Source organism: Dreissena polymorpha, unplaced genomic scaffold (assembly GCF_020536995.1).
Source record: "Dreissena polymorpha isolate Duluth1 unplaced genomic scaffold, UMN_Dpol_1.0 chrUn019, whole genome shotgun sequence".
Taxonomy (NCBI): domain Eukaryota; kingdom Metazoa; phylum Mollusca; class Bivalvia; order Myida; family Dreissenidae; genus Dreissena; species Dreissena polymorpha.
This window is the reverse complement of record NW_026273333.1, coordinates 464,809-476,987: the sequence shown is the minus strand read 5'-3', so window position 1 is coordinate 476,987 and position 12,179 is coordinate 464,809.

Below are 12,179 nucleotides of genomic sequence, written 5' to 3'. Positions count from 1 at the left end.
TACAGACTAGATATGACAACCTACTGAGCTGATAAGGAAAATTGACGAAGCCAAGTGATATGATGTCTATGTACTTTTCTTTATTAGCTTATTATATTTTCATATCCAGTCAGTAAAATTCAATTAGGTAGTCGACGTTATACAATAATCAGTATATACAGCATAAAACTTACTTTTGTCCTGTTTTACATTTTTACGGGAGAAAGAATGGTACTCAGAAAGATAAATCCATTACAAGGCTTCTAACAGACTCCGATGTGATACTGGAAATACGTATGCATTATTGTATTAACCTTATATTACACCAAACGGAGTCAGTGACAGTCTGTGTAACCAATAAATACACGGTTAAAATATGACCTTGATTAACCCATAAATGATTAACGTCTAGACAAAAGGCCTTGGAGAACAGCGTAGGCCCTGATGAGACGACGCATGATGCGGTGTCTCATCAGGGTCTGCGCTGTTTGCTTAAAGGAATTTCTGTAAGAATTATTCTAAATATAGAAATAAATATACTAGACATCCCTAATTTTTGAAATAAATTGATCCGATTTAGAAGGATGGGAGAGTCTACTAGGCATAAATGGGTTAAAAAAGAAAACAAAAACGTGTATCCTGTTCGAGATAAGATAACAATTGCAACTGAGAACAATTATACACATACATTCATCTATGCGAGAATATCATGCGATTGACATTTCATCACATTTTTGCTGTTCAGTCAAGATATGAACCCTTACATTGCTGCGTGCTTATTATTCAGAACATAATTATACTAATCCCTTTACATAAAGAGTATGGTAAGTGTCGACATTACCAATGAACACGTAAACTGACTGTAAAAATGTATTTATTATATATACCGGTACATTAAATGCATAAAAATATCCGCTTTTAATTAGTTCCAACTCATGTTGACACTGTTCTTTGTATATAATCTCCCAATTAAAAAAATATGAAATCAACCCCGTTTGGGGAAAACTGGTTTTAATGCATGTGCGTAAAGTGTCGTCCCAGATAAGCCTTTGCAGTGCATATAGGCTAATTTTGGAACGACATTTTGTGATTAATTGGTATTGTTCGTTTGAAGGAATTCTATTCTTAGCGAAATTCATTTTAGGCGCAAATTGTCCCAGATTAGTCTGTGCACACGAACAAACATTAATCCCAGTTTTCCCAGGCTAAAAACGTACTAAGCATGTTCATATAGTAATTTGCATTATTCTGCCATTGTTTCACGTGTTTAATAACGCCGGATTTTTCAAAACATCTTGCAATGTTCTCCGGAAACTGCATTAGTCAATGTTGAAGTAAATATTTTTTTTATTGGAATGGAGTCTTCGTGATGCACCTTATGCGAAAATACTGAATATGATATCTAATCAGAGGGCAGAGTTATGGTTGTTGAGAATATCATTTGACGACAATTGGTGAGACACGTTGTAATGAGTCAACGCCTGATCACAGTCAGTTGAGACAGGAACCTCGTGGAAAAATGGAACTTCGCTCTGGAAAAACTGAGCTTAATGCAGGTGCGTAAAGTGTAGTTTCAGATCAGCCTGTGTAGTCTGCATAGGCTCATCAAGGACGCTACTGACCGTTTTTACGGAATTTTGTGTAAAGGCAGTCTTTTCTAAAAAAACAATCTTGTGTAGGCGAAAAGTGTCGTCCCTGATTGGCCTGAGCGGACTACACAGTATAATCTGGGACGGCAATAAACGCTCATGCATTATTGAGAATGGCATCTCGTTATGGAAAAACTGGGCTTAAGGCAAGGCATCTTACGTAACACGTGCGTCCAGTAATGCAAACAGAAATAATGATAATGATATAATGACTTTGTTTATACGGCATTGATAATATTTACATATATGCGAGTACATTATAGACAAACGATACGTCGCTTGCAAGATTTACCTTCTCCCATAACACCATTTTGAATCTCTGAAAGTAGTACCACTTTGCATGCTCTCCTGTCTCACATAATTGGCTGTATCGCGTTTCCGCATCGAAACCAAACGTTTTTAAAGTTTTACCATCGGGTTTAATTAACACGCAGGTTGGAGCTATAGATTATAAATAAATAAGACATTAACACAACATGAAGACATAACAATTACAAGCCAATGTTTGCTATAATTATAAATAAGATATGTATTTACAGCATATAAAAATATATCTTAAATATGTATTTAAATTACAAAACACTTCTTATAATAATAGTTGAATTTGTACTTTGTTTATCTTATCAAACAACGAATGAACAAATGTTGCCAATTTAATCTGTACAATACAAAGTGTGCAAGTCCAAACAAAAAATGAATCATGAACCATTCAAAAACTGTAGCTGTCCACCGGTCCAGGTTTTAGCCGAAATGTTGCACGGGTCTGTTTCAAACTGACTCTTGAAAGAAAATGCGTATCCAGAATACGTTGTTCTGAAGTCAATCACCGCCACCCCCAGATTTCCAACTCCAGTTGTCTGGCCGCACATGAAAGTACATTTAAATACAGACTTATGCAATAGACACACTTCCGTCCATCCCTAACATTCTTGTATGCGCGTGTATCTCATCTCATATGTTTGGAAGGATTTAATGAAAGTTGGCATATGGTCATTGGGGTAATTTTCAGAAGGCGAATATCAAACAATATGGCTCACTATCAAGATCACACTAAAATGAGACATTTGTTGGTATGACATCTGATGGTAACAGTTGAAAGTTTAAGTTTAAAGAAAAAAAATATATATTAAAAAAATGATTACCAAGTGAATGGTGGCATAGAACTGCCTTACGATAACGAAGTAAGGTTCAGAAAAATATTACTACTTTTAATGAATATAACTACTGGACATGTTCATTTTTTTAAATTATTAAAAGTTGTATACTCAATGATATAGTATTGCCGAAAAGTGATATATGTTACATTTATTGGGAGGTTATACATGCTATTATGGCAGCAAGTTTTTCCTTTCTTGTACATTGCTCATCACTTCAAAGAAAGCTGTCCATTCGTGTGCATTAAATGAGTATCTTTGTATTGTTATTTTTTTATTGTTATTATTAATCCAAATATAAAACCCATATATATTTCCTGAATTTTGATTTATAAATCACTGTGTTACATGAAAGCGCGTTAGTTTTAATCTAGCATTTGTTTGTTGTCTTATGTACAGTAATATTTCTGTGTAAACTGTTATGAAGAATAATATAAATAATATAAATTATTGTCGTTTATGAGGGTTTATATTGTCTGTTTCATTCTGTCATTATGTTAACACGGAATATCAATATCTCTAGACATATTCGAAATAACATGAAAAACACACACTGAACCCGATATTATGCGAATTTCGAGGATACAATTTGATGGTGTACTTCGGACGAATACTAGGGTAACGTTGATTTTTCATCCTCGTATTTAATGAAAAGAGAAGATGCTTTTTAAAAATCGGAATACAATGTATGTAATAATACGGAATATTGTACGGTTCGATGACCATTGAAAGTTATTTGAAACAAATATGCTTTAATATGGATCGACGACTGGCTAAATGTGGCAAAACTAATTGAGAAGCGGCAACCATGATTTGTTTCCAATAATAATACACAGTATAAACGTGGACTGATTTCGTTAAGTTAGCAAACTACCTTTACTACAATTTGTTTGGTGTATTTCGGGAACACTGATTGAGATACGGCAACCATGATTTGTTTCCAATAATAAAAGTATGTAGGTGTAGTGATTTCGTTAAGTTCACAAATCTAACTTAACCAAAATTACCACGTTATATCATCATACGCCATCTGTAAATTAAAACTAAAAATACCAAAAATGTTTATTAAAAAATGTCCTTCAATCTTCTTTCTTAAATAATATATATTTAACATTTAACAACATACTAAATAATTCTTATCCATTTATGAATAAACACAATCAAGCAAATGCTCCTATCATTTTTCTATCCAAAGTCCCAACAATTCAATGTAGAAAGTGGCCCTACATGACACTCCTTATCAGACTGCCAACTTGTTTACAAGTATCGTTTTGTCAATTTGTCAATTTGATAACTTGACGAGTCTTGTTAATACGGAAAACTCTTTTAGGAAGTTAATGATCTTTGTTTTTTTGCATTTACCAGAGTGGATGCAAAGGGTCGCACACTTATCCACCAGCAACAATGTGCACCATATATATATGAGCCTCGGTCCGTGAAAAGGGGGTTTAGTGCATGTGCGTAAAATGTCGTCCCACATATGGGAGGTAGATTTAATTTTGATACAGAACAATCATATACACCTTAATAATAAATTATTTTTTGAATCGGTATTACAATTTATATGGTTAACTTAATATTGAGAAAACAATTATATACTCACATAATATAAATTTGTGATTATAGGGGAGTAAAAACAAAAGAAAAACTAGAACGGTCTATTATTTGAATATTCACACACTGTATTAAAGGGACTTGTCGACAGCTTTGGGAATGTTTAGACGTTTTTGATTGAATGCTTTTAATTGATAAATGTAAGCATCAAAACTAAAGAGCTTCAGTATAAAACAAGATTGAAATTAAAGAAAGAAAATACAAGAAAAAAAAGTGAACTGCACCTGGGCTTGAACCACTGACCTTTTAATTAAAAAGCTAGGGCCTAAATCACTCGGCCATCGTTGCAGATGCTAATATTTGTATATTATCACAATATCACAAAATATAACGAAAACAACAGAACTTATCAAATTATTCAATCGTTTCGCGTTCGTAACACTTTACAATTTTATAAATTTATAGCAATTATTATTCGTAAACGAATTTTTTTTTCAGTATAAGTCTATGTCATAAGTATTATTTCGCTCACGGATGCACATTGTTCATATATTTAATTGAATCTGTGACAAAAAGTTGGAAAAATGTCATTTTGACAAATTTTCCCTTTAAGCTGATTGCCAATTACTGACGAGGATTAATAAGCATTCCATAGCCTAAACCACTCGGGCACCTAGTCTTACTGCGTAGAACATCTTATTATAAACCGCACCATCTTATTATCTATGTGTTCTACATGCACGGATATAGGATTACAATTTGACAAATCTTTTGGTTTTTATGTAAAACGTAAATCGACTTGGTATAAATTTCGTGCATTGTCGCAATCGTTGTCAAAGCATTCTGCATGCTTTATACGACGTTTAACATTGAAACTAGGGTGTGTTTTATAAATAAATGTTTCAGAAAATAACGGGTTCGCAACATGGTTAATTTTTATTAAAAGACCCCATTTATTTTCTTGCTATAACTACCGGACTTTTCAAGACACTGTTTTAGTCGTTGCCAGGCCGGTGCTATTTAGTAAAATGCTCCTTTATTTAGATTTGACAACGCGTTTTTAGTTTGAGCTCAGCAGTAAAACCTTTTCTGTAAATTACTGCTAGTTTGCTTTTATGGATGTTTCGCCGTATTACACAATGACCCCAATAAACTGACAAATGCCCTACTTGAAAATCCAGGGATGAATGGCCGTAGAAATATGTAATCGACCACACGTTGTGTTGGTACCGAATACGCGATCCTCTTATGTGTAGCCCAGTGCTCTACTTATTGAACTATCCTTTTAAGTTGCCGGATCCCGATTAAAATTAAAATTGTATGAGTATCTATGTCAAGCAAAGCAATGCGCCGAAATGCATATTCAGTCGGGTAAATCGGTTTGTAAAGCGCTGGGCCCAAATCCGAAAACCGCAGGTCTGATTCCGATCGGCCACTGTCTTTACTATCTATCAATGACAAATCGTCGACAAATACCCTTGACTAGCGTGTAATGCTTTTCGCTCGTGCTATATGATACATGTAACTTACGTCACGGTTTCCGATGATGTGACTACAGCGAGTAGACCCGATATGAAAAATGGTATTTATTTTTAAAACAGAAAACAATTATATACAGTGCTTATAAGTGTATCATACTTAATTTAATTGATAGTTATTTCGAACCCTCTCAATATATACAAGTATCATAACGACCCACTTAAATGTTTAACTAATTACTCAGTACAATGAAAACCATTTAATTGGTATTTGTGTTAGTAAATGAGCAATTAACAAATTTTCGACGGAAACTTCATGTTCATGAGTTTTTGTTTTGTTTTTTAATTCTCTATTGTTATTTCTTCAACATAGTCTGAAACACACCATTACAATTTAGTTATCTAACTCTCTCCAGCTATAGTGTCTGAAACAGTATTTATGTTCAGCAAGATGCGTATACGTATTTCGATGTTTTCAAGTTTTATATGTTTAGACTTTGATTGTGATTATTTTAAGTTTTTTACTTATTGAAGAGATCAATTTTACAATTTATATACGTTACAATTGTTATACATGTATAATCACATCAGCTATAATTAGGCTTAAGCATTAGATACTCGGTTGAATGTATATACAATATAAATTGTTACACAATATATGCAATATTTAAAGAGAAAATAAGTCCACATATCGAAGGGAATGTGAATAAGTTCAATTAATAAGTGGAAAACATTTGCGTTCTAAATTCCATCAATCGATTAACATAGCAATATATATATATAACGTTATTTTTGCGCAATTGTTCATGCAAGTGTCTCCTCGGAGGAGAAGCGTACGGGACAAATTGTCATGAACGATTAAAAATCAAACACTGCTACATAGGATGTGTTCATGTTTCGCCTGCGTTGTTCATTGACCTCATTTTCATGGTAAAAAAGCAAATCATACTTAAATTTCTAAGTGGATCTGCACGAACTTTTCTGAGGTCTCAAATGGCCAATGACAAATCATTATATTGAAGTTTCGCTCCAGATTTCCGAATTAAATTCATAATTTTTACACGATTGTTATAATATCGGAATGTTTTGGACAAAGATGTGCAAGTGGGAAAATTTGTTGCATTGGAAGATGTTAGCGCTCTGCTATCGAAGTGTTTAGCATTATGGTTATGCAATAATGCCGTCCTACATCAACGTCAAGAATGATGACGTGTATACATAAGCGTGCATTATCGCGCGGCGAGCGTGAAGTTGGTGTCCGCAAAGCACTTGGATATTTTTTGTAAAGTGTTGTATCATTTATGATTGCAGATACTTAGGTTAACGGATTTTAGGTTTATCACATGGTTTGAACATACACTATGCTATCTAGAAGTCATTTGCCGTATTCATTTCCACCAAAATGCCCCTATACAGAGATGAAACTATAATAGTTTCGAAAATAGTTGACACGAAATAACTAGAATCCCTAAGATGAAGGGACACACAAGTCCAAAAGGAATTAATGCAGATGATGGAAGTCAGAAACGCATAAACGCAAAAACGGACTTTTAACGATGACTGTATGTAATGTGTGAAGTATAAAAACATATTTTGTATCTCAATATTTTATTGGTCTATGATATGTACGATATGTGTAAACATAATAAATTGTTAAACCTGTATAATGTGTAGTCAATAAAAGTTAACTTGACAAAGTCGCCTGTGTACAAACTTAATTATTAAATCTTGTTTGAAACGTTTAGCTCATTAATACATATTTACATGCTATGTTCCAAACACACTTAACATATTGAGGCCTAGTACTAGCCCCCACCAAGACTGCATGTATATGAATGTATGTGTGATGAATACTTATTTGTCTAATGATTATACTTTTTGGTCAAAATAAATAATGTTTTTTTGCATCTAGGTATACAAGTGTTGTGGTACTTGCGCATGTTTGAAGAGCTGTTTTCTTATTTATGTGTTCACCATTAAGTTTAACATGTTTTCACATATGGTTATGACAACTGCCATGTGAACAGTTATGATAGTAAGCGTAATAACAAACCATCATAGTTAATTGATAGCAATAAATAAAAGCGTTATACAAGTGTTATATTTATTTAACCCATGTATGCCTAGCGTCTAGAAAAAAAGGCCTTGGGTCTGCGCTGTTTGCTTAAAGGAATTTCTGTAAGAAATATTCTAAATATTGAAATACATATAATAGTCATAACTAATTTTAGAAATAAAATGATCCAATTTAGAAGGATGGGAGAGTCCACTAGGCTTACATGGGTTAACATCAACACAGATCAAACAAACAATATGAATGAGATACATGCTCACGCCACACCAAATCTTTGGGTCCCCATATGCATATGCCATCCATTATATGGGGTATCTGTAACAGAACGACACGTATGTAAGCAAAACGCGATTTGATAAATTCCCTGCCAAGTGTCAATAGAAAGTTCAATCATAGTTGGATACTGTTATTAATAAGGTTAAAAAAATGAGCGACTTGTTTAAGTGATTTCTTAAATGTTGGCACATTCTTACTTACCATTGAATGGCTTTTAAAACGGTAAGTAAAAATAGTCAAAGCTGGTATTTACAAGCACAAGTTGGTTTTTAAAGTAGCTCAAAGTGTCATTACAATGTTACATACACGTTCTATTTACCAGCATTATCATTTACTTTAGTGTAGTTTTCCTAAAAACTCATTATCACCTTATAAAAAAGACGGAACCATGACATCATATCGTGCATCTTTTTAGACCTAGCATAACGCAGAGAAATCCGGCTCTTCGTGTTAATACAAAAATATCGCTTACCCATTATTGCAGAGGCTATATATTAATTCGCGTTTAATTATCAAACATAATACATTTAAATATTGTATAACAACGAAAAAAACACGTTCCTGAGTGAACTTAGCTTATGCAATGCCTATGAATTTAGAAAATATGGGAATAATACAATACCAGAAATATGATTAAGATGAGAACATTTTTGGTAACATTCTTTAGTCATTTTGCACAGCAATATAGTAATGTTGAATCTCCAGACACATTGTCAGGAGAGTACATTACGTTACAGTCAGCCAGTATTCATCAAACAAAACACTAATACAATTAAGAAAGGTTGCGGTCATCTATATGGAATTATCATTGCAAAGCATTTGGCGCGGAATAATTTCATATTAATTACCGAACAATGCATACAACACAAAATTAAAGGCATCCACACATATAGAAGAACGCCCCCTTTCCGACCTGCACTAGAGAGAACTGACGAAAAGCACTTCTGCAACATTGTTTCCCATTTGTATACGAGCCTCGCCCTGTGAAAAGTTGGTTTAACGCATGTGCTCACAGACTAATCAGAGTGAACACTCTCCGCTTGTATGGCAGTTTTTGTTTAAAGAAAAACTCTTCTTAGCAAAAATCCATTTTAGGCGGAAACTGTCGTCCCTGGTCATATACGACACTTAACGCACATGCACTGACCCTCCTTTTCACAGAGCAAGGCTCATATAAATATGGTGTACATTGTTGCTGGTGGATAAGTGTGCGCCCTTTTGCAGCCGCTCCGGTAAATGCGAATGTACACAGATGATTAACTTCCTAACCGGGTTTTGCGTAAAAACACTTGACAAATTGTCTAAATGACAAATTGATAAAACGATTCTAGTAAACAAGTTGGGAGTCTGATAAGGATTGTCACTTAGGGCCACTTTCTAGATTGAACTGTTGGGCTCTGGCATAGGACACTGGTAGGAACATTTGCTTTATTCTATGTATTCATAAATGGATAAGAATTCGTTGTTATGTTGTTAAATGTTAAATATATTTTATCTCAGAAAGGATATCGAAGGACATTTTTTAAATAATCTTTTTTCCATATTTTTAATAAAGTTTGTTTGTTACTAAACGGAGTCATTCCACGTTCATACTTTTATAATTGGAAACCAATCATGGTTGCCGAATCTCAGTTAGTAGTGGAATATTTGGTCAGTCGTCGATCGATTTTATAGCATATTTGTTTAACGACGTTTTCAATGGTCATCGGACCGTGCAATATTCCGTATTATTACATATTCCGATTCTTAGAAAGCATCTACTCTTTTCATTAAATACGAGGATGAAAAATCAACGTTACCCTAGCAGTCGTCCGAAGTACACCATCAAATTGTAACTCGCAATTCGCATAATATCTGGTTCAGTGTGTGTTTTATGTCATTTCGAATATGTCTAGAGATATTGACATTCCGTTTTAACATAATGACAGAATACAACAGGCAATATAACCCCTCATTAACGACAAGAATTAATATTATTTATATTTTTCTTCATAACAGAGAACATTTACAAGGAAACTATTACTGCACATACGACCACGAACAAATGCAATTTTTTATAAATCAGAATTTACGAAATGTATATGGACTTTTTACTAAGTCTATGAAAAGGCATAGGGGGTAATAGTTACAGCGTTGGAATGTGATGCCGAAACTCTTTATTAGTCAATAATAAATAAATAAACACAAATTTGTTTATAAATTGTAATCGCATTGCTTACATGATTCAAATTTAAAAAGCTATACAAGTATCATTCAATTTAAGAGCAATTCAACTACTCAATGATTATTATTCATATAAACAATATTAGAACAGAAAGACAAAGCAAATATCATGTTCAAAATGTTAAGTAGGTAACTTGTTGCTAACACGGCATTAGGTACTTGTATAGGAACAATTCAACCTTTTCCGGAGAGAAATTCTTGCTTTTAGCATCGGCTTGTTTTTTTTGGTTTAAGTCCATTGTTGATTAATAAAACAATATATAAAGCAATTCACAAAATGTAAATTTGATCAAGCTGCAATTTAATCACTTAATGATGCTCTTGTTACGGGATTAAATGAATTACAACCTTTTCACACATGATGTCAGTGCGCTATGCATGTACTTATATACGTTTGATAGTTTCAATAGCTTTATTTAATTGCAACTTAATAAATTTTTCATATACCATGCACACATGTTTTATATTATTATAGGCTTTAAATACAAAAGATTACATACAGACAATTAAACAATTTAATAATTAATAAGCAATCAAATCAGCGGAGTATTGCACTTCAATTTGCCGTTTCGTGTGTTCAACAATATTACATGAGGTATATGTAATTAAAAGAATTTCTTTTACGAAAACAGATAGCTTCACGATATCTTATTTAGTTCATTTTCACAACGCTTTTGAATTTATATTCTGAAGGCTGCTTGAAATAACAAGATTTTGTGTATTTTACCTGATATTTTTAGAACAATTTTTAGAACAATGACAGATTAACAAAAATGGTATTCGTCTTCTATGTCATGTAAAGGAGAATATCAATGTGTACTTAAACAACATTATACAAAGTAGTAGTAGTAGAAGTAGTAGCATAAGCATACGCATTAGAAGTAGCAGAGTAATTTAACATTTTAATTACACATAACACGCATACACAACACCTTGACTAAGTCTGCGATGCCCAGCAGCTTTTGTAGTGACACAATCTATTGTTTTACACTTAACAATTTTTAAATACGTAACATCAACACATTCCATCACAATCATGTCTTACCATACGTTATGAACCATCATCACATACCTAACAAAGCAAACAGCTTCACTTTTCAATAACTTTTCTTCACTGTTTCACCGGTGCCCGGCATGTTAACAACGTGGCTGTTTTTTTAATTGTTTATTTTGTTCTGTAAAATGCTGAACAACTGTGTATTTATTTTCGGAGCTTGTCTGACAGGATAATTTCCCTTTCAATGTTTGCCCCTATGCATGCTATATTTACCAATTAAAATAGTGTTTATTAACGTATTTATTGAGTCCTCCTGTAAATCAAGATGTTGTTTTAACATAAACGGGTTGACTAAATATCTGAAAGAAAATTTATACTTTGGTGATATGAAAATGAAATCATAGACAATTCACGGTTTCAGTTACGAGTACATGAGGATAAGATACACGATAGAAACTTGGCAAGGTGGAATAATAACTATTTTGTTAAATATGTGTTTTATGCGTGTATTGTGATTTATTGTTTTTCTATGCGTGTTAGCGTCCGCCTTCGAACTGTTTAAGCCACCGTTTAAATCCTATTATCCCAGTTGTTATTATTGCGCATGTGTACAACTGTATATATTGTCCTTAATTGTATAGGCAAAACTTTTTAAAATAAATACAATCTTATGCTAACCTGAAATGATAATGTTTAAGAATCTTCATTTCCTATATTTACAAGTTAAATATCAAATGCGTTAAGTTACTTATAAATTAAAATTAGTGCAACTTTTAAGATGTTTTAAATGTTTGA